General features: G+C 38.9%; 1 long non-coding RNA gene across 1 annotated transcript in view; it reads right to left on the bottom strand.

Annotated features, from left to right (window-relative positions):
- LOC120408676 overlaps positions 1 to 23,025 on the bottom strand; it is a 32,631-nt gene extending 9,606 nt beyond the window's left edge. Inside the window, exons 1-2 of the long non-coding RNA XR_005600869.1 lie at positions 22,913 to 23,025; positions 4,382 to 4,539 (exon numbers count right to left, since the gene is read on the bottom strand). This is a non-coding gene — a long non-coding RNA (uncharacterized LOC120408676). The remainder of the gene's footprint in view (positions 1 to 4,381; positions 4,540 to 22,912) is intronic.
- Positions 23,026 to 23,491: the final 466 nt, after the last annotated feature.

Genomic DNA, 23,491 nt, shown 5'->3' with positions numbered 1-23,491 from the left:
TAGCTGATGCTTTAGAATTTCAAAATATTCATATATTCAAATATTCAGCTGTTCTTGTAAACTGTTTATTGATTACCAATAACTTCTCCTTTACAAATATAGTAATAGCTGGTTCTAAATATTTTAGCACAGAGCAACATTAGATAATCCACTTCTGAATGGATGGTGAGTTATTTCTCATCATCCCCTGCATAAAGCAGATTTTTATAATGTTTCAGTTCACTCAGTTTTGAAAATTCAGCTAAAATACAATATCTCTGATATATCTAAAGACAAATATCAATAACTGATGTATTTACTTCACTTGATTACTTTAGCTTTCTTTTTTCTTACTGGTATATAAATCCAGATAATTCAACCTTATATTTCTATTTTTTAATTAAACATAAAATGATTTATCTCTACAGTCCTAAGTAAAATGTCATGAACTTTTTTTTTCACATGAACCTTAAGGTTGATAAAATGGAAAGTGTGTGCTGAAGATTGACTCACTAATAGAAATTGGGCCTTGTCTTTTTTAACTAGTGTCTATTTATCCCTGCAGTCACTATTATTTCATGTCCTTCAATTATTCCCAGACTGTATTCTCCACAAATTCCCACTAGTTTGCAGCTTTGCAACCAATTATTTTTTCATCCCATTTACATAATTCACTCTATGGCAGGGTATCAGGAGGGAAATGAAGCTGTTTTTGATGAAAGGAGTTTTAAGGGTGAATAGATGAGGGTCTCAGATGGACTTTGAAATATTTTAATGAAGCAATTAAAATAAAACCTGATTTTTGGGGAGGGCAGGTGTTTAAAAGCTAAGTTGTTTTAAAAAAAACACCCTTTTCTCTTTTAAAAATAGAGAAGCAAGAGTCTTTGCAATCTAATGATTACAGCTGCAGTTTTGGGGCTAGGTTTTTCTAGTTTCTGAAGTCCAAATGTGCAGGGGGAAGGGGAAGCAAGAAGGTATTCACACTACTTAGATTTACCTACACATAAAAAGTGCAGCCTCCATTTTGCGTTTGGATCTGCACTAAGATGGGTATGTGTAGAATCCTATTGTGTTGGGATCTTGATGCAAAATGCTAGCGGATCCCAATGCAAAATCAAGGTCTAAGTGTGCCTAGGCTAATAGTCACTTGAAAAGGGATAGAGTGGAGGCTGAGACTGTATCCTCAATCACCAGCACTAGAAAATGATGCTAAACAACTACAAAGCAGAGCACCTGCTACAACCCTTAAGAGGGTTAGCAATGAGTGTACTTCTTTAGCTGTGATACAGAGCTCTGGATTACATTGCTTCCTGGAGCTCTTGCTGGGATGATGTGACTGCACCACCCCAACACAGGGCTGTCAATATGGCTCAACTGAGTCATTTGATATTTACCTCCATTAAACTGCTGATATATAGGAAATATATATTGCAGTGTACCAATTGAAGCCGGTGAGATTGCTTTCGAGACCTAGTGTATCAGCAATGTGCTAACCCACAGTGTTATGGTGATTGGGTAATATACATGTTATTGAATATAAGGGGAATTAACAAGTTAGCCTATGAAAAATGGGGCACCCTAAAAGTAGTGGTATGTGGAAGTTCAAATAATGGAAAGGGGTTGAAATCTTCATAAATATGTATGAACCCCAGTGTGTTTGTCAGTGTTTGTGGGATTGTTTATCTGTTTAGTGAATTTGTTAATAAAGGGACTTGTGATAAATTGAAGCTGTTTCTCATGTGTTCCTCGGGTCTCTGATTCTAATAACACTTGTATCATCCTGATGCTGCAGCCATTCAGGAGACTCAATCCTCATAAACCACTGTGAGCTAAGAAATTAATCAATACCCCAATCAAACTACAACTGATAGAAGAATGTCTGTACACAGAGTTGCACTGGTTTAATTAAATTGGTATAAAATCACACCTTTAATTATTCTGGTACATTCTGTAGCCAGGCACAAAGGTGAAAAGAAAAAAAATAGCATTAGCCCCATTTTACAGATGAGGAACTCAGGCACAGAGGTAGTATAGGCTTGTTTAAACAGGGAAATTTACCGGAAAAACTATACTGGTATAACTCCCTGTGTGGACGTTCTTACTCTAAAAAAAGTGTGTCCCTTTCCAGTTTAGCTTATACCACTTCCAAAGTAAGCAGGGCTGGCTCCAGGCACCAGCGCAGCAAGCAGGTGCTTGGGGCGGCCAACGGAAAGGGGCGGCACATCCAGTTCTTCGGCAGGAATTTGGCGGCAGGTCCCTCAGTCCCTCTTGGAGGGAAGGACCTGCCGCTGAATTGCACCGAAGAATGAAGTGGTGCGGTAGAGCTGCTGCTGAAGTGCCGCCAATTGTGGTTTTTTTGTTTTTTTTCCTCACCGCTTGGGGCGGCAAAAATGCTGGAGCCAGCCCTGAAAGTAAGTACACTAGAAAACAACACTCTTTTTATCTCTGTGGCATATTTATGCTGGTAAATTTCCCCATGTACACAAGCCCTAAGTGATTTGCCCAAGGTCACAAAGGAAGTCTTTAGCAGAGCTGGGAATTGAACCTAGATCTTCTGAGTCGCACTCTAGTGCCTTCAGTGTTGATTATCTAAGCTATAAATATCTACCTAATTCACAAGCCAATGGAGTGGATTAGTTTGTTAAACAATCTGAAATTATTTACACTATATAAAAATATACAGTGATGCTACACATTATTAGTTTCATCTCATTTTATAAATCAGACCCTCTAATGCATTATTTTTATTGCTAATTTCAGAATTTTTCAAATTGTCAAACTTTCTGTTAGTTAGATGCCTAGATCTGTATTCTGTACACTACATGCAGTCTCACCACTGTTTCACAGAAAGAGATTATCACCTCACTGGTCCATGACCTGATACTTCTATATACTTAGCTCTGCATTTGAAATTTTGCTGCCATATCATTACAAACTCATATCAGATTCAGTAATTTTCTCTCCATTACTTCCCCAGGTTATTTTTTTGAATAGCTGCTTTTGCAACATATCACTCTCCTAGTAAACATTTGTATTTGGGATTATTTCCCCCTCAGATATTAGCCTGGACATCTTTTCATCTTGAACCTCATGTTATTTTCTAACCACATTTCCATCTCTTCCTCTCTTTCTTTTCCTTACTGATGTTTATAACCCCTCCTAATTTAATATCATATGAGAGTTCATTTAATGTGCTATTTATTCCCTTTTCCATTCAGATCTTTAATAAAATCAGGCTTAACATTGACCCCTGCAGCACCTCACATATACTCCATATTACCCATCAGGTAGTTTTCGGTCGATGTGGGATTGGTTGCATCCAGGTGAATCTGACTTAGTACTGAAGTCAGATTTGCTGAGGCACCATATCAAATGCATTTCTGATCTCCTGTTATATCACACTGAACAAATTCCCTTTTATCCTCTAAGCCCTACATACCCTTCTTCACTAAGGTGAGGGTCATGGAGCAGACATTGACAGGACTGCTTATGAAAACTGCTTAGCTCCCCCTGAGATTCATCTCAGTTTCCCAAGCCCTCTGCTCTTCTTTACTGTTTTTTTCCCAGCAGGACAGTAGGGTAATTTTATATTTCAATCAAAAATAAAAGTGAGCATGTTTATCTGGCATCACTTGCTCTTTATACATTTGTGTCTTTGTGTCTCATTGACCTTGATTTTAATTCTCTTCCCATATCCCACATCCCCACTGTTGTACTCTACTCTGTGAATTTGCTGATATTTGTGGGAGGTGGCACCTCCCCCCCCCGCCAACAATATTTTCGCTCCAATTATCTTTACTGTTATTTCTATTATGGTAGAAACCCTAGTTGTGATTGGGGCACATTTGTGCTAGGCACCCTACAAACACAGTTGAAAACATGTTCCTGGCCTTAAAGATCTGACAATCAAAGAAGGCAAGCAAGATGCAAATAGTGGGGTCAAAGGGTACAATTAAAATGTGTCGTTATCTTTTAAAAATCAATACTGAATAAAACATTGTCCTTCTCTTCACTTCTTTTACCCTACACTCAGAAATGTCCATGCCATGCTTTTCTCATTCTGGGTCATCAATAGCCCCCATCACGTTCTTCACTATGACATCACTCAATATTTGCCTCTTCTCCCTCTCTGGAGCTTACTGACCTTGGTTGCTTAAGACTATGCTGTGCTTGGTGTCTTCTCACTTTGATTATCCTCTAATTATCAAAAGCTGAGTATCCCTGGCTAATATCTAGGTTCTGTGGTTCCACAGATATTTCCGTGCTGCCCTTTCTTATTGCCATTGCTACATTCTTCTGTCTTCCTTTTTCATTCTCTACATAGATTTCATGGATGGTTTTAACTGCCTGTGTTTCTCCTGCCTCCCTTTCTGATTTACTTAGGTCACCTTATGTGGCTTACCTTGTCATATTCAGCTGCGGTTTGAGGCCCTGCCACTTCTCCTACAAAACACAGGCCCAGCTTTGCACTTCATTTATATGTAGCCCTACTAGTTTTCATAGCAATATAGGAATTCTGTACTCTCAATCTTCCATATCATACTTCTTCTGGGAGCCATTCTAGATTAAATAGTGAAAGAAAATACCTTAAATATGCAGCATGATGCATCTTCAGTACAAATTGGGTATGCAAATAAATAATAATAAAAAAAATCAAGTACCTATAGTAACTAGACTCACATGCCCAGTGCTATACAATATGTTATTGCATTTTAAAAAATCATTAGGAAGCTTGAAAAAATCATTTGATATTTAAATGTCATCTTTGAGGTGCCTACTGTGAACCCGTACACTTACTCCAAACACCTTCATATGTGGGTGCCTAAAAGGTGATACCTGAAGCCATCTTTAGGCACCTAAAATGGCGGCCTGATTTTCAAAACAGTTAAGCAACTACAGCTTCCTTTGCTTAGCCTCTCTAGAAAAAAATCAAGTTGCTATTTTAAGTTCCAAAATGTAGATTTAGGTCTTAAATTTAAGGCCAAGTTTATTTTGCCCTTATGGCTCAATCTTTCATTACTGAACCCTTCAATGAGAGCAGAGCCACACTTAATTTGGTGTATAAAATATTAATATCTCTTCTGAATTCCCATTTAGATGCACATTAGTCTTCATGCTCTTAATCAACACACGAGGAAAATGTCTTTGTTTGCAAATGCTACTGGCTTCCTTGTTCTGCAGGCAGTTGCCTGTCCCAGGCATGCTATTCAGTCAGACCTTTTTTAAAAAAAATGTTGTTTTAATGCTTCTGATGCCCACTTGTTGGGATTTGTCAAGGTCTTTGTTCTGTATTATCTTGTCCTCTCTTTGAACTCCCTCAGCAGCTCATCCATTTGTGTGTTTGTTGCTCACTAAAGTCAATAGGACCTGGATGCACGATGCTTTATCAAATGCTTCCATTTTTAGCAAGCAATTTCTCATGTTCCTGCTTTAGCCTCCAAATAATCATTGCTACTCCAGTATATTTAAATGGAGATTAAAGTTGTTCCCCAATTTTTCTCCGTAAATGTCTCTAGAGTGGGATGAATCAAATGTTTCAAAGAGTGGTAGACATGTAGCTTTTTTTTTATCTTGCACTGTTCCATCCCTTCACTTGTAATCATCCACAACTTGCTCAGCTGTTCATCTTAGAGTGCCCCACATAGTGTTTTAAAGAGAAGACCTGGTTGCCACTGTTACTCCAGTTGGACAGAGGTGTTAGCCTATTGAAATAATACTGGCACTAAACTGCAATAAACAGAGTGGGGAATCAGGCCCAAAGTCTGTACAGCACCACAAAACCTACCACACCATAGATCTAAAATCATTCAGTTCACAAACAAGCACCAAACACCCAGCTAATTCAACCCAAATATAGGCAGAACACCACCTCTGTATAGTCACTTTCATCACTAGCCAATTATTGCACAAGGATTTGCAGAATCTCTGTACAGTTACTGAGATATAACAAGACGTTGAATATGTATAAATTCCGACACTGACTGGTTTCTATGGTCCGTATGTAGTTCCATCTCTTTTGCACTGTTGCAGCAGTGCAAAGAGGATGGGGAGGTGACGAAAGGGCTTGTCTGCAAGAGAAAGTTGCATTAATTTAAGTAAAAGAGTGATATTTTTTTTAAACCAGTTTAGTTAAACTAGGGCAAAGGGCTGTGTGGACAATCTTATTTCATTTTAAACCAGATGTATTTGGTTTAGCTTAAGTTAATTAGGAACTGTTTTCTAATAGACCAAATAGGCCACTCAAACTGAAATAAGAATATCCACACAGCCATTTGCACTAGTTTAAGTAAATCAGTTTACATTTTTTTTTAAATGTAGACTAGTCCTAAACTGGAAATCCCGTACCCTTCCCCCCATACCCATTGAATTGCCTGCTCCCTGCCACCTTGCCATGTCATAGCAACAAGGGGAAGACTTGTGTGTAGACAAGCCCTTTGTCTGTTATGTTTATTTAAGTTTGGTCTACACAACAATTTTATGGTGGTATAACTATGTCGCTCGGAGTAATTATACTAACCGGTGTAGCTAGCCCTATGTCGACAGGAGGGCTTCTCCTGTCGACATAGTTACCGCCTCTTGGGGAAGTGGAGTACCTACACAAATGGGAGGGAGAAGCTCTCTCATCAGCATAGGTAGAATCTTCTTCACTAAGTGCTACTGGTTTAGAGTGAAATAAGAATGAGGTAGCAAAAATTTAATGGGAGGACAATAAGCGAATGGAAAAACTAGGTTGAATATCAGGAAACATTTCTCAATAGTAAGGTTTATAAGCCCATGGAATAGCCTTTGAAAGGAGGTCTCCCTTCAACTTATTTATATAAAATGAGACTAGGCAAAGCAATCAAGAGTATACTATAGGAAATAACCCTATGTGCTCAAGGGAATAGGCAAGATGTCCTAAGAGGTCTTTTGTATCTCTAACTTCTACGGAAAAAGACAGCCAGCTACACAGCTTTGCATTTTAAAAAGAAATTAAATTATCTAGGTGAAAGCATGTATTTGAGTTCACATTCAAATGGTAGCATTCCTACAAATACATGTTTTACTTCAAGCTTTTTTTTTTTTTTTTTAACTTAAAGTAAATTTGTATCTCTTGAAAGGAATGTATCATCTTAACTGCAAAACAAGTACAAAATAGGAATCAGCAATTCAGACTTTCCCATCCCACCCAACACTGAAGTGACCGTAGCTTTAAAAGCATTGTTCTGCCTCCATATAAGTAAATCCTTCCAAAATACAAATATTATTCTTTTTATCTATTTAGACATATAGCCACTAAAAACATGATGAAGGCTAACAACTTAATTTATGCTAAGTGGTCAGGCAGTAATGACTTTTAGTCACTGGGATTGATTCAAATCAATGCTTCTAGGTATGTTTACAATGGAAAAGGAAGTGTTCTTAACTCAAGTTAGCTAACCCAGGTTAAAACAGCAATGAAAACATGGCAACTCTTTCTAACTTGTGTTAGCAGCTTGAGTTCAAACCTGTAGAGGAGCCTGTTGGTAACCCAAGTTAAAAGCCCAATTGATGTGTCTTCACTAATGTATTAACTTGATTTAGATAGTGTGGGTTAGCTAACCTAAATGAAGCACATACTTCAGCCTACTTAACACAGGACATGGCACGAATACTAGTTGTCCTCTCATAAGAATTAGTTAAAAGTTTAATCCTGGAAATATTTAGTCACATGTGTAGTCCTTACTCTCATGAGTAGTCTCACTGACTTCAGATTTGCAGGGTCAGACATCATAGGAGAGCAGATACAAAACATCAACCATGAAAATGTTTTCAGAAAAACATCAGTTTTCAAATTCAGAATTTTTCACACTATATGGCAACACTTTTACATTTTCTAGTAGATTTTGTGTGCGTGTGTACACTTTCCTAAAGGTCACATGATGTAGTTGGATACCAGGATGTCTTTTTCAGTTTCTGCTACTGACTGATAGTTTTGCACATACATTCCTGCAACACTTTACAAAAATGGATATATTCCTCACAACCCCCTTATGAGTAAGGCAAATGCCATTGACCCTGTTTCACTGATAGAAAAAAACTCAGGCTGCGAGAGAGTGTAAATTATTTGGCTGGGGGCATAGTGAATTAGAAGATTGGGAGTTGAGATTTGTTGTGTAACTGAAAGCAAAGTTTGGGTTACTATATCAATAACAGTTACAATTGGGGACTGTATGTGATGGCCAGTGGAGTCCTGTTGGTTTCTTTCTTGGGTTTGTCTTGCAGTAGGAGGCTTCTGGGTACACGTCTGGCTCTGTTGATCTGTTTCCTTATTTCCTCATGCGGGTACTGTAGTTTTGAGAATGCTTGGTGGAGATTTTGTAGGTGTTGGTCTCTGTCTGAGGGGTTAGAGCAGATGCGGTTGTACCTCAGTGCTTGGCTGTAGACAATGGATCTTGTGGTGTGCTCAGGATGGAAGCTGGAGGCATGAAGGTAGGCATAGTGGTCGGTAGGTTTTCGATATAGGGTGGTGTTAATGTGACCATCACTTATTTGCACCATGGTGTCTAGGGAGAGGACCTCCCGTGTAGATTGGTCCAGGCTGAAGTTGATGGTGGGGTGGAAGCTGTTGAGATCGTGGTGGAATTTTTCCAGAGTCTCCTTCCCATGGGTCCAGATGATGAAGATGTCATTAATGTAGCGTAGGTAGAGAAGGGGCATGAGTAGATGGGAGCTGAGGAAGTGTTGTTCCAGGTCGGCCATAAAAATATTGGCATATTGTGGGGCCATGCGGGTGCCCATAGCGGTACCAACAGGACTCCACTGGCCATCACATACAGTCCCCAGCTAAAACCCCTCCAACGCATCATCAGGGATCTACAACCCATCCTGGACAATGATCACACACTTTCACAGGCCTTGGGTGGCAGGCCAGTCCTCGCCCACAGACAACCTGCCAACCTGAAGCATATTCTCACCAGTAACTGCACACCGCACCACAGTAACTCTGGCTCAGGAACCAATCCATGCAACAAACCTCGATGCCAACTCTGCCCACATATCTACACCAGCGACACCATCACAGGACCTAACCAGATCAGCCACACCATCACTGGTTCATTCACCTGCACATCCACCAATGTAATATACGCCATCATATGCCAGCAATGCCCCTCTGCTATGTACATCGGCCAAACTGGACAGTCTCTACGGAAAAGGATAAATGGACACAAATCAGATATTAGGAATGGCAATATACAAAAACCTGTAGGAGAACACTTCAACCTCCCTGGCCACACAATAGCAGATCTTAAGGTGGCCATCCTGCAGCAAAAAAACTTCAGGACCAGACTTCAAAGAGAAACTGCTGAGCTTCAGTTCATCTGCAAATTTGACACCATCAGCTCAGGATTAAACAAAGACTGTGAATGGCTTGCCAACTACAGAACCTGTTTCTCCTCCCTTGGTTTTCACACCTCAACTGCTAGAACAGGGTCTCATCCTCCCTGATTGAACTAACCTCATTATCTCTAGCTTGCTTCTTGCTTGCATATATATACCTGCCCCTGGAAATTTCCACTACTTGCATCCGACGAAGTGGGTATTCACCCATGAAAGCTCATGCTGCAAAACGTCTGTTAGTCTATAAGGTGCCACAGGATTCTTTGCTGGTCTTACAGATCCAGACTAACACGGCTACCCCTCTGATAGTTACAATATGGAATGTGCTGGGACTCATTAATCCTGGTCAGGTTGTGCTATACAATGCAGTCAATTAGATATCAGTTACTATAGTCCTTTCACTATGTATAAGGGTTATTTTCTCTCTGTAAGACAGAGAAACCAAAATTTTCAACCATAGATGCTTAATGTTAGGCACAGAAATCAATATTTAGGCTTCTAAATGAAGACCTTGTTTCCATAGGTACTGAGCACCTGCAATTCCCATTGAAGTTCAAAATAAGGGTGTGTTTTCCTTCTGACTGAGATTTTTTTCCCCAGAGACTAATAATCTAGAGTTTTGCTTGAGGCAAAGACAGGAAATAGGATTGTTATTGGAAATAGTAGTTTAAGTGGGATTTCTGTAGATGGAAGATGTTAAAACAAAAGGAATTTTATTTGAGGAAGTTTAGCAAAGTATTTTTCTTCAGGCAAGTAACTTGTTATAGAGCTAGCTTTTAATTATTGTGAGTAAAATTAGTGACTAGGGAAGTTTAAATCCCACTTAAGCAATTTGACAAAGGCTTGAAGCCTTGGGTTATGGCTCTGACAGAGGAAAAAGCTCCTTGTTGTTTTGTAGTGATATTTTTTGCTGTTAACATTTAGATATAGTTCATATGTATTGGTCTATAGATAGGAATTTTTGCTTATAAATAGGATTAGGCCAATGATGTGAGTCAAACATAGAGTATTGCTGTTAGTAATGGTGCTTTGAAGTATTTTAGATGTGTAAGTTATATTGTTATATCTATTCAGCTAAACCATGAATTCATAGGAAGTTATCCCTATTTTAAAGGAAAGTTCTTCCTTTAAGATGCAGGTACCGCAAACCAAACTCTTCAGTTTGAGTAGGCCAGACTGTTTTTTTCTGGAGAAAGGAAAAGAGAAGAACTCATTTATAATGCTAAAATTCTCATATTATGATAAAATAATAATTTCTTCTTACTGGACCTGATCCAATGTCCAGTGAAATCAGTGGAAGGACTCCCATTCAATGGACATTGTATCAGCTCCATATAGAGCTTTTCATCAGTAGAACAGAGTGCTTTACAAAGGTAGTTAAGAGTCATATCTCCATTTTACGGGGGAAATTGAGGCACAAAACATGAGTGACTTGCTCAAGGTCTCAGAGCTGAGAATAGAAGCCATGGCTCCTGATTTCTAGTCCAGTGACCCACAAAATTCATAATTTAGGAAGCACCTGACCACCTCGCATACAGTCATGATGCAATGTTCCTTCTCGTATTTGCTTCCCTTTGTGCGAACCTAAGAGAAGTTATTTTCAAATGCTAACTTGATGCTGTTTCATGGTTTATCTCTGTAATATTATTAGTTGGAGTGCTAAAATATTAGCTTTCAGGGAAGCCTATCACTCTCAAACACAATAAGAGGGATGGAAAAAAACACCCCAAATTACAAAATCAAAAGCAGCTGGAATAGTAAAAATGTATCAGTAAAATAAAAGAAGGGAACATCCAGCCATAATATTTACATAACGTTCTTTAGTTTTAAATAAAACACAAACCACTAAAATGAAGGTTTAATGTCCTTCTTTATGAAGTGACAAACTTCCAATTTATATTTTATGCTTTGCTAAACATACTTGGGTCTCTGAAATATTCAGTCTAACATGGATTTTAACAAAATAAAGCCAGCTCTACACTCAAAAGTTATGTCAACCCAACTATGTTACTGAGGGGTATGAAAAATCCACATCCCCTGAGCAACACAGTTAAGCAGACCTAACCGCCAGTGTAGACAGTGCTAGGTTAACAGTGATTTATTTACCACCTCTCTAGGGGGTGGATTAACTATGGTGATGGGAGAACTCCTACCATCACAGTAGTGAGTGGCTACACTGAAGTGCTAAAGTAGGGCATCTGCAGGTGTCCCACTAACATTTTAAGTGTAGACGTAACCTAACTGCTGCGGACTCCAAAATAAATGACACAGATAATTAAAGCAAATAACGTTTATTTTACATTCTTCAAAAGAAATCACCCTTAAATAACAGTCATGAAATAGATGAGAAAACTTTAAGGGAAACACAAGTTCCCACTCCCACAGGACAGGTCTGTTTTGAAAACAGGCTATACTGTAGCATGTACTATTAAACTATTCTGTAGATTTATTATATCTATTGCAAAACACAGTGATGCTCTCGTGCCAAAAGGACTGTTACTCTTCTTTCTCAAAAGGCTTGCTGAACTGCTGTAGGCCATAAACAAACTTTCATTCATATCCCCTTGTACGTAACTTCATAGAAAGAAGCTAACCAGAACCCAGAATAATAGCATATGGTAAAAATAAATATTCTAGCACAAGAAGAAGAGTTTCAAAGGCAAATATCAAGCCCGTAATTCATCATCATCAGTCCTCCAAGTGCTCTCAATGAAATGTATTCATAGTGATCGATAGATCTTTCAAAGCGAGTCCTTGTTTATGTAGGAAGCAAGGAAACCTGGAAGAATCTGTCAGACATTTTCTTGCCAGTTGAAGTTCTAATTTGTTTACCTAATTAGCCGTCTTTCTTCCATTGTGTTTGGAAGTGTACAAATATGGATGGATGAAATTGTGAGGTTTGGTTGAATTTCCTGATCTAAAGAGTTGTAGTCTTAAAGATTCTATTTTTCAGATGGCACTTGTATTTAACTATTAACTACCTGTTTCCAGAAAGTTTATCAGACAAAGAGAAGTTGCACTGAAATGTGTGTATGTTAACTTTCCTGAAATAAAAGACAAATAAAGGCAAATGGAATACCTTTGACTGCTTTGTCACAGTGTCATCAACTTGAAAGGCTACTCTGGCTTCTAAAATTATTATGAGTTAAAATTAATTTGATAAAATATGTACTTGTAAATCCTCAGAAAATTCCATGTGTGCACCATGAGAAAGTGCTATTATTTTCAGCAGATTGTTATATATGAAAAATGAAGTGCAAAGAAGGCACATCCCTTCTTTAAATACAAAAAATCAACTCAAATTTAACTGTGGAGCTGCAACCAGAGCTTCCATGATAACTGGATTCTAAAGTAACCAGTTATCTACATTCCAGGCACTTTTGTTAACATGTAAAACTGGAACATGTTAATTACATCTCAGATGAAGGGCATCCTCCTCAGTCTGGATTTTCTATTGGGTAATGAACAGCGTTCAGCCTTGATTCTGCAAAGGGCATTGTGTGGATCTGTATGCTCATATGGTTCTCTTTGTAGGATGAGCAGCTTAGCTTGCATTTAATGTTTCTATAGAGCACTACCAGTGGAGGCTGCTGAGAGGTGATGTATTAAATGCCTTGTGTGATTACAGCATCAAATTGACCCAATATTGAATCCAGTTTAATTTGGTCATTTAATTTTTAAGCATGTGCTAAAAAGGCTGTTTTGTCACACAGTTTTGTCACACTGGTGATGTGCAGAAAGAAGTTGAAAACAGGCTTTCATGTAATTGAATCAGAGCTGTTTTTTCTCTTAATGTTTTTTCTACATATGAAATATTTGAATCATTTAAATTGTGCTGGTCTAGTAATTAAAGTTCTTGAATTAAAGTTCAGATTTTTAAGAGGACAGTATGTCTTCTGATTTGCAAAATTTCTGTTAAAAGTCTGGTATCCTTATGCTTGTGCGTAAGTGTTTGTGTATTTCTCTCTATCTAGGGATTATTCAGTGCTAAGATATCTCTAAATTGCAATTCAGTTTCCATGGCTTTGTTCTGAGTATCTCCTGAGAAGAGATTACCAGTCAGGCAAATTAAATGGAATTATGTTTAATGGTTTTGTAATAAAGAAAAGTTTTCATTACATGAGCTGAGATAATCAAGCCCATTTAGCTTAACATTCAGATCATCTCATCACAGAACATAATGTAATTTTTCATCTTTAAAGCATACCTTGGGATCCTTCTTTATATGTGAAAGAATCTATTCCTTTTTTTGCTTATAAGTGCCACCTGGGTCCTGCTATATGTTAATTGCTGTAGTTATTCTAATCAAATCCAAACAATATTAGTCTTAAAAAGTAAAAGAAACAAACATAGTATAGCCACTAAAATATTTAGTCTTCCATGGGATCGCTTAATCTTATTGTCTTCTCCTTCACCCCTCCACCCTTGAGCCTATTCCTCTATCACCTTATGTTGTCCTGGTTTTGATATAAATCTCAGTCCTGCAAAGGTGCAAGTGAAGCCAATAGAATCTTGAATTAAATGGGAAGCTCAATGTGTTTCTGATCATATGGAGATTGGTGTTACCTAGATCCTGTATACTACCACTAAAAGAGTCATTTGACCAGAAAACAGCATGGTTAAATATTTAGGGTAGAGAGGACCTAGTTTTAACTAGACCAAAACGCTGGGCAATCTGGTTAATAGGAGAATACTTAAAAAAAAAAAAACCCAACAAATTATACCAAGACATGCAAATGGGTCTTTGACAGATCAGGGCCTTAGATTGTCAGCTGTTCTCGGAAGCTCTTTTATTCTGTGGGGTATGTTGAACCCATAGAGAGATAATAATTTAATTATGTTTTGCTTTAACCTTTCTCTGGGTTGATTGATTTGTGTAGTTAATGCAAACTTTGCAAATCTCTGTAATTTGGCTAATAATGCAGACATTTACATAATGTACATTTTTCAATAACTATGCTTGGATATGCAAATGTCTGTGCTTTGGATATAATGTCTGAGGTCTGTCTGGCTCCAGTTCTATGAGGCCTCAGTTCAGCATGATAATCAAGCACATATCTAACTTTAAACACATGAATAGCACCATTAATGGGACTGGACCTACACACATGCCATTCACCTGCTTTAATGGGTGGAAAACTAGATCGGACCAGCAGTGATTAGGATAGCCCCAGTAGAAATGGGGAGGAAAGCACTTGCTGGGGGAACACACAGGTGGCCTCTTCCTCTCCAGGGTCTTTAGCCTCTCATTGGTCAACTGTGGGAGGTAGGGATCTGATTGGTCCCTTGCCCTCTCCTTTTGTTAATTTAAACACTAGTACAGGCCATGTGGAGACTGTTAACCTTGTGGATTTCATGGCCTGAGGTTCCCCCTTTTAGTAATCTCTGTCCCCCTCTTTGAGAGTAATGGGATTCAGAAAAGTGAGCCTGGTGAGTGAGAATCTGGGTGACTGGGCAGGTACCACCTTTCCCTTGTGTTCAGTTAAATAAAGTTGACGGTTGCTGCTTAAAATCCATCATTGTGTCCCCTGCTTAAGCATTTACTGAATCAGGGCCTGAATTTTCAGCAGTTTGCCAATAAGCAAAACACCTCCTCAGATTTCAATTCTCTTCAGCTGCATCAGAAAAAATAAAATTTATTTGAAAGAGCAGGAAAAAAAAATCAAAGCAAAGAAAATGGAACATCAAACTGCTGCATAGGATACTATTTTTAAAAAGAAAATCCTGTAGACTCAAGTCCCTTCTACTGCCAACCTCACCTCTCCCATCTGTGAGGTGCATATTCCCAGAATAACTGTCATGCAGTAGATTTGTGCTTACATTGGCAGAATCTCAGCCCTTCCATCCCATTTTGGTGCTGAAATTCAAGGTAACAACAATACACTTTAGTTATTTGACCCCCTGCTTTTTAATGTCTCCCTCCTTTTCTCATCTGTGTTTAATTAAATATTTCATTTCACTTTAAAGAGAATTTGAGGGAGCTTCCTATTAATTCAATAGCACCAATACCCTGAGCTAATAAACTCCTGGAATTTTTTTTACTGTTGTAAACCCCTCATCATTACAGTTTAGTCTTTGTATAAAATAGTACAATACAATCTGAGGGAGAATGAAGAAAATATGTTTATATTAGTCAGTTTTAGGGGCTATACTTGGGAAAATATAGGGGTTAGGAAAAACAGAAGTGAAGTTTATATACAGTAAAATCCACAGGGGACACAATTTGGCCTGAGTCACCTGTATCCTGTACAATATGTGTTCATTTACACCAGTGAAAAATCTGCGTAAAACACTATCATTCTGATTGTACCATTTATACTCAGTTTTCACAGATGTGAATAAGTACAAAAGGAATAAGAGAATGAAGAATCAGGCCCTTTACATAGAAAATGTGGGCTTGCAGGGTCCAAGAGCCTGGGCTCCAGTCCAAGTTCAAAAGTCTACATGGCAATGAAATAGCCCTGCTGCCTGAACAGTCTTGAACAGGCTTAAGTTAGACTGAAATAAGCCACTCTTAAAATGAAATGAGCGTCCACATAAGATTTTGCACTATTTTAACTAAACAAGTTTAACTAAAAACCGGTAAGTGTGCGCGTGTAGACAAGCACTAAAGCAAACAACTATCCCTCTAAAAGTGATCCTTTCACTTTCAGTCTTTCTTTATGTCATATAAAAGTAGAGAAGGGCAAAAGCCCAACTTTTTTGCTCTTTGCCTGTCACTTTTAGTAAAGCTGTTTAAGTGGAATTACCAAATTTTTCCTCCCTTCCTGTGAAATATCTCATTTGCTCAGCAGAGCATAAATACAGTTTTTGGCAGTGTACCCATAGCCTTAGTATTCACTTCTCCTTTAAGGCCTGATCCCAAACCCATTGAAGTGGATGGAAAGACTCCCATTGATTGAAGTGGACTTTGGATCAGACTCTAATTCAGCCAATAACAAGTGTAGATGAAGGAGCAACTGCAGTTCCTGCATTAAATTTACGTAAACATATGTAGGCTTCCCAAGGGATTATCTTAAATGAATAGCAGATGGTAACAGACTATAGTGGGTGGAAGTTTATGACAGCATTTGCCTCTCTTACTCTCATTCCTTCAAACAGACAATTGTGTCAGCACTTTTGTTACAGTATATAAATCAACAACAATTTTCTCCGAGCTGAAACTTGTCTGACTGTGATTTTGTTTGCCAATTCTTCATTATTTTGTATTTAAAAATAAAAAGACTGCTTCCAAAAAAATGGAGAGGGAGAATGGGGAAAAATACATGGTTAATATGTGGTTTGAAAAAAATAATAGTTTATTGGTTCCAGGGCTTATTGTGCCAATATAGTTTAAAACTGGCTGTAAATAATATGTTGGCACTGGTCACCTCAGCAGAGATGCTGGCACCTTCTGGGTTCAGTTGCAGAGAAGGGAGAAATGCTGAAGTCAGTGGAAGTTTTACCATTAATACTAGTAGGGCCATGATTTCACCCAACGTGTTTTTTGTGAAGGATGTTAGTCTTTGAAATTCAATGTCCTCGGTCCAAAATAACCCCACTCTGTTGACCTTCAGGACACACTGCAAGGCCCAGCTCTTTTCCTCAGCTCATGTGGAGCAGTGAGAGAGGATAATCTGTGGTGTGTTTTTTGTTTTGTCTGCCTTCCAGGTTTTGTGCAGGATGTCAGATCTATTTATTTCTGTGTTGTTAATATGGGCCAAAGGCACTTAGAGCTGTTTCTAATGTCCATAGAAATCCACAAAATATACTTCATATGCATTTATCTGTGTGTGTGTGCAAATTCATGCCCTGACTAGGCAAACAATTCACAGATAGTTAAACTGAATCCTTTGCTTATTCATTTTTTTCTATAAAAGATTAGATTTTAAGGCCAGTAGGGACCGTTATGATGATATAGTCTGACTCCTTGCATAACACACTCCATTAAACCTTATTGAGTATTTTCTGCACCAGTTGCATAACCTCTGAACTAAAGTGTCTTCTTTAGAAAGACATCCAGTCTTGATATCAAGACTTCAGGTGATGGAGAATCCACCATGTCCTAGGTAAGTTGCTCTAATGGTTAGTTACCCTCCCTGTAAAAATGTATGCCTTATTTCTAGTTTGAGTGACCAGATAGCATATATAAAAAATTAGGACACTTTGTTTTTGGGGTGGTGGTGGTGGTAGTTTATAGTTACATACATATAACAAAGCCCCTAATATCGGGATGCTTCCGATAATATTGAGATGTCTGGTCACTCTATTTCTAGTCTAAAATTGTTTAACCTCATCTTCCAATCATTGGATCTTATTATGCCTTTTTCAGCTAGATTAAAAAGCCATTTCCTATTAGAAATCTCTTCCTTGTTTAGGTATTCATAGATTATGATCAAATCCCTTCTTAAGCTTATTTTGGATGAATATTAAATCTCACTGTATAAAGCAAGGGTCATCAACCTTCAGCACAAGGCCCATCAGGGTAATCTGCTGGCAGGCCACAAGCCCCCCGCAGTTCCAAGCAGCCATGGTTCACAGTTCCCGGCCAATGGGAGGGATGTCCCTGCAGCCTGCACTGCTTCCCCCAGCTACCATTGGCCAGGAACGGAGAACTGCAGCCACTGGGAGCTGCGGGGGGCCATGCCTGCGGACGGTCAATGTAAACAAAATGTCTCGCAGCCTGCCAGCGGATTACCCTGATGGGGCATGTGCCAAAGGTTGACAACCCCTGGTATAAAGCATGGTTTCCAGACTTCACATCATTCTTGTAGCTCTATTTTGAATCTTTTCCAAAGATTTCATGTTCTTTTTGAAATATGGACACCAGTACTGGGCACAGTATTCCAGCAATCGTTTTACTAATGTTGTATAAACGAGTTATACCAGGTCCTACTTCTGCTTGTTGTTTCTCTGTGTTATAGATCAGGTTAATATGATGAGCATGTTATGAGTAAGAAAATATTTCCATGTCAAATTGTTAAAGTTTTTTACATTTCTCATTTGGCTACGGTTACTTGATTTTTTTTTTAAGCTAAGAGAAAATGAAAACTCCTACTAAATGTTTTGGGCCCAAAGTATGCTAAATGCATTGTTGAGAAGTGCGAAGACAAAGTCTCTGATCCAAACAGCTTACAATCTAAACTGGTCAAAAGGATGAACATTGTCATTTGTTTTTAATATTTGTAAAATGTTGATCAAGTCTAACAAACATTCTGATACAGGCAATGGTATGCAAGGAAAGTAAGACGTTTACAGGAAAGCCAAGGATGTCTCTTTTTTTTTCTTTGATTTTTCCTTTAAATTGATGGTCATCTCCTGTTCTGACCTTTCTTTGAAGAAAGATTTTGGGTTTTCCATTTTGCATTGACCAGTAGGTTACTTTGTCATAATGACTATACATTTTCTGCTCAAAGGGATCGTGATTGTCATTTTTGATGATGTCCCCAGCTATGTAGCACACCATTCTCACTCAATCATTGTCATGCTCCAATTGACCCTAAATCTACCCCTTATGGTAGCATCAATTTTTGTCTTTTGTTAATTTGTTTTCATTGTGGAAATGGTTTTTTTAAAAATATAGCAGTCTTTGAAATTAGCTCCTTTTCTCTCATGCACACACAACATTTCAGTGGCTGAATAACATGGGGTAGAAGGGAGTGTTTTATCCCCCAAATTACTAACACAAATATAGTCAAGAGAACTATAGAACTGTCTATAAGCGAGGACTGGCCTGTCTCCCAAGATCTGTGAGAGTGAGGGATCATCTTTAAGGATAGGTTGTAGATCTTTGATGATGCTTCCCAACCTGAAGCAAATACTTACCAGCAACCACACACCATACAACATAAACACTAACCCAGGAACCTATCCTTGCAACAAAGCCCGATGCCAGCTCTGTCCACATATCTATTCAATTGACACCATCATAGGACCTAATCACATCAGCCACGCCATCAGGGGCTCATTCATCTGCACATCTACCAACGTGATATATGTCATCACATGCCAGCAATGCCCCTCTGCCATGTACATTGGCCAAACCGGACAGTCTCTACGCAAAAGAATAAATGGACACAAATCTGACATCAGGAATCATAACATTCAAAAACCAGTGGGAGAACACTTCAACCTCTCTAACCACTCAGTGACAGACTTGAAGGTGGCAATTTTGCAACAAAAAAACTTCAGAAACAGACTCCAAAGAGAGACTGCTGAACTCGAATTAATATGCAAATTAGATACAATTAACTCAGGCTTAAACTGAGACTGGGAATGGATGGGTTATTACACTAATTGAATCTATTTTCCTATGTTAAGTTCTCCTCACACCTTCTATGGGTCATCTTAATTATCACTTCAAAAGGTTTATTTTTTTTTCTCCTGCTGATGATAGCTCATCTCAATTGATTAGACTCTTCCTGTTGGTATGCATACTTCCACCTTTTCATGTTCTCTGTATGTATAAATATCTCCTGTCTGTGTGTTCCATTCTATGCATCCGAAGAAGTGAGCTGTAGCTCACAAAAGCTCATGCTGAAATAAATTTGTTAGTCTCTAAGGTGCCACAAGTACGCCTGTTCTTTTTGCGGATACAGACTAACATGGCTGCTACTCTGAAACCTGTTATTTAGGAATGTGACTCCCAAAACCAAGAGCACATATTGTATAAGTTTCTTATGTATGAAAATAATAAAATAATTATATCACTTAAAAGTCAGTAAAGACAAAGTCAAAATTGTAATAACCTAAAACTATAATTAATTTTGCATCAGCATTGAAGTCTTCTTCCTACATTAATTACATGAATAATTCAGTGAAGGAGGTAAAGCATAGAATGATTCCCATAACAACCCTGTGCTATAAATCAAAGTAAAAAAAAAAATGTGGAGGTTTGCTGTTTTGCTGTAAGTCAGAGGTACCTCTGGATGACGCTGCTTGTTGGCCGCATTTCGGCGGATGGTAGTCTGCCGGCCAGTACGCGGGCGCACTTAGATGCCCTGGTGGGTGCCATGGCGCCCACGGGCACCACGTTGGGGACCCCTGTGCTAGGTTCTGTACAGACATATAGTGAGAGATGTCCCTGCCCTGAAGTGTTTACATACTAAAGAGCCAAGTATATAGACAATATCCTAAGATAAACTAAAGAGCTATGACATATAGAAGCAGAAGAGAGAAGGACTCAGCAATTCTGTGACAGAGCTAGGAATTGAGCGCGAGGCCCTGGAGTCCCACAAGACCATCTTCCCTGCCTTCAATTTTAGATTGAAATGTTTAAGACAAATGGGGAGTGTTTGGGAGAAAATGAAAGATACATAAATACTGACCTGTGAGGGATTTAGATAGACTATACCTACAAATATCAACTTCAGTTAAAGCCCAAAAGTAAGGAAAGGACAATTGGATGAGGGAAAAACAATTGGAGAGGAAAATATATTTATTATCATCGAGTTGGAGAGTGAAAGATGGATGCGAAATGAAGGGAACAAAATAAGGAGAAAATAAGTGGTTCTGAGACAAATGAGGTAAGAGGTTGATGTACTGTATATTATCCTGCAGTAGATGACAGATGTTTCTAACCCTAACTGAAAAAGTATTTCTGGGAGTAGAGGGATTTTACATTACATCTTCAAGAAAGGAAATGATATATAATGCAGTATGGTTGCAAGAAAGAGCTGTCAGGCATGAACTTCTGATGATGTGTCAAAATACAAGAAAAAATAGAAGTGGAAAAAACAGTGAGCAACAACAACCATGGCAAAGAGGGATTAATCAGGAATGCGTTTAACTGTTCTCAGCTAGATACAATAAATTACACTGAGGGCCATCGTGAATATAAGCAGGAAGGCTATAACATTTTCTGCAGGCAGAAAGAAAATAAAATTATGGATTCTGAGATTGTTTTAAACTGGAATCAAAGGCTCTTGTTTAACAACTATGTGATCAAATAAATCATTTCCTGCTTTTGTCTAGTTAAACTCAATAGCAGATGAGTAATGATTACAGGTGAGCAAACAGTTCCTGAAGTTGCACAATTGTAGCTGATGGGCACGTTAGCATTGTCTTTGAGGAGTGCAGGTCCTAGCCTTTTATCAGGAAAAGATAACCACAAAATTTTTTGTGGCTTTTCAATTCTATTTTGAATCAGCAGTGATCTCACCTGTGTTTCCCCTCTTCATCCCCCCCAGCAATTATACTGTGCTGATTGTGCTATCAGTAGACCCTGGTACCTCTCCCTTAGAGGTCGTCATTGGGGGTAGGCAGACTGAAGAAAAGATAATCCAGCCTTGAGTTGAATTATCTTTTCTGAGTAAGCACCAGTAGGCATATAGGGGAAGCTGACATGCATCCAAGCCCTGATACCGGACAGTGACTACTGTCTAGACCCTGCCAGTCTCCCCCGACCGCCCCCAAGTCCTCCACTTGGTCAATTCCCTTATCTGTAAAAGGCTTTCTGCAGGGTGCAGCGAAAAAGAGAATGATGATGATCTCCCTCCCTTCCCAATTGAAAAATTCCACTGACTGCAATAGTATGGGGTTGGACATTTTGTGTTCATTTGCTTTTTCTTCATGCCAGTGAAATTTTGTTCTTACAGAAGTTCATGGAAAATGAATTTCAGGCCTGTAGCCTAAAGTAATTTAATGTAAAAATTAATTGTGTGTAATGACAACATTAAATTCATTTAAAATTAAATCATTGTCAGGAATAAGAAACAATACCAACTAAGTTAGTTAACCAATGACGCAGCATGTATAGCAAATTGAGAATACTGGATAATCAAAATAGTACTCATTATTGTACTAATCGCATTACCTCTCTAGCCAATTGTAAGTACTAACTGGTACTTATTAGTAATTAGTTGGATACTCACTCTGAAGAACAATGTGAATAATCCACAGATTAGTCTTTCCAAAAACTATTAATCAAATTCTTTATTGAAAAGAACATTATAAAAAGTATCAGTTCTCTGACCATTGAAGTACTGAGAGAATGGCTAAATTCACTGACTTGATCCTAGAATTATTTGTTGAGAATAAGAGAGACTCTACAATGATAAAAAAATGACTGCTTTTATTGAGATGAAAATTAAGTTCAAATCTTGTAAAGAAATATTTTCACAGCTGATACACTATGATAGAACAGAAAATGCAGAAAGGATGTATTATGGTTGTGAATAGTATTTTGATTTGTTTTTCCTTCTAATATTGGTAAAAAAAATTAGGTGCTACTTAATATTTGGATTTTAATACACATCAGATTTATATAGAATATGAATTAAGATCTCTCCTTTGCATTCCGAACACTTGAAAAATATTAGGAATGGGAACTTGGGTGGACAGATGTTGCAGGTCTAGCCATTTAGTGGGTCAGGGAATTTTTTTTTCTCCCATGGGCCAATTGGCAGAGGAACAGGGAGGCAGAGGGCTGGGGGGTTCAGAGTGTGGGAGGGGGCTCCAGGCTGGGGCAAGTGGTTGGGGTGTGTGAGGGGGTGCAGGCTCTGGAGTGGGACCAGATATGAGGGGTTCAGGGTGCGGGAGGGGGTTCAGGGTTGGGGTAGGGGTGTGGGAGGGGGCTCAGGGTTTGGGCACTTACCTCAGGTGGCTTCCAGAAGCAGCTAGCATGTCCCTCTGGCTCCTAGGGGTGGACAGGTGGCTCCGTGCGCTGTCCCTGCCTGCAGGCACCACTCCTGCAGCTCCCATTGGCCATTGTTCCTGGCCAATGGGAGCTGCAGAGCCAGCACTCAGGGCAGGGGCATCACACAGAGTCCCCATGGCAACCCCTGCGCTTAGGAGCTGGACATGCCGGACGCTTCTAGGAGCTGTGCGGCACAAGGGAAGGCAGGGAGCCTGACTTAGCTCTGCTGTACTGCCGACCAGACCTTTAGCAGGTCCCTTTTCGACCAGGCATTCTGGTAAAAAACGAGACACCTGGTAACCCTCGCCTAGCTGGACATCTAATAATAAAATTGCAGCCTGATTAAAACCAAGTGTCTCCTGTCCTTCTTTTGATATAGCTGGACAAGGAGCCTTCCCTATCCTTGCACACCAGATGCAAATTCAGGGAACATCACTGGCCCTGTGCTTGAGGAAGAAGCAGAAGCTTCTACTTTCAGCAGGTAGAGTGCCATGGCTCTGCCCTCTTTGTACCTGCCCATATTCCTGGCAGACATAA

Source organism: Mauremys reevesii, linkage group 6, assembly GCF_016161935.1.
Source record: "Mauremys reevesii isolate NIE-2019 linkage group 6, ASM1616193v1, whole genome shotgun sequence".
Classification (NCBI taxonomy): Eukaryota; Metazoa; Chordata; order Testudines; family Geoemydidae; genus Mauremys; species Mauremys reevesii.
This window is presented reverse-complemented; position numbering and strand designations above follow the sequence as displayed.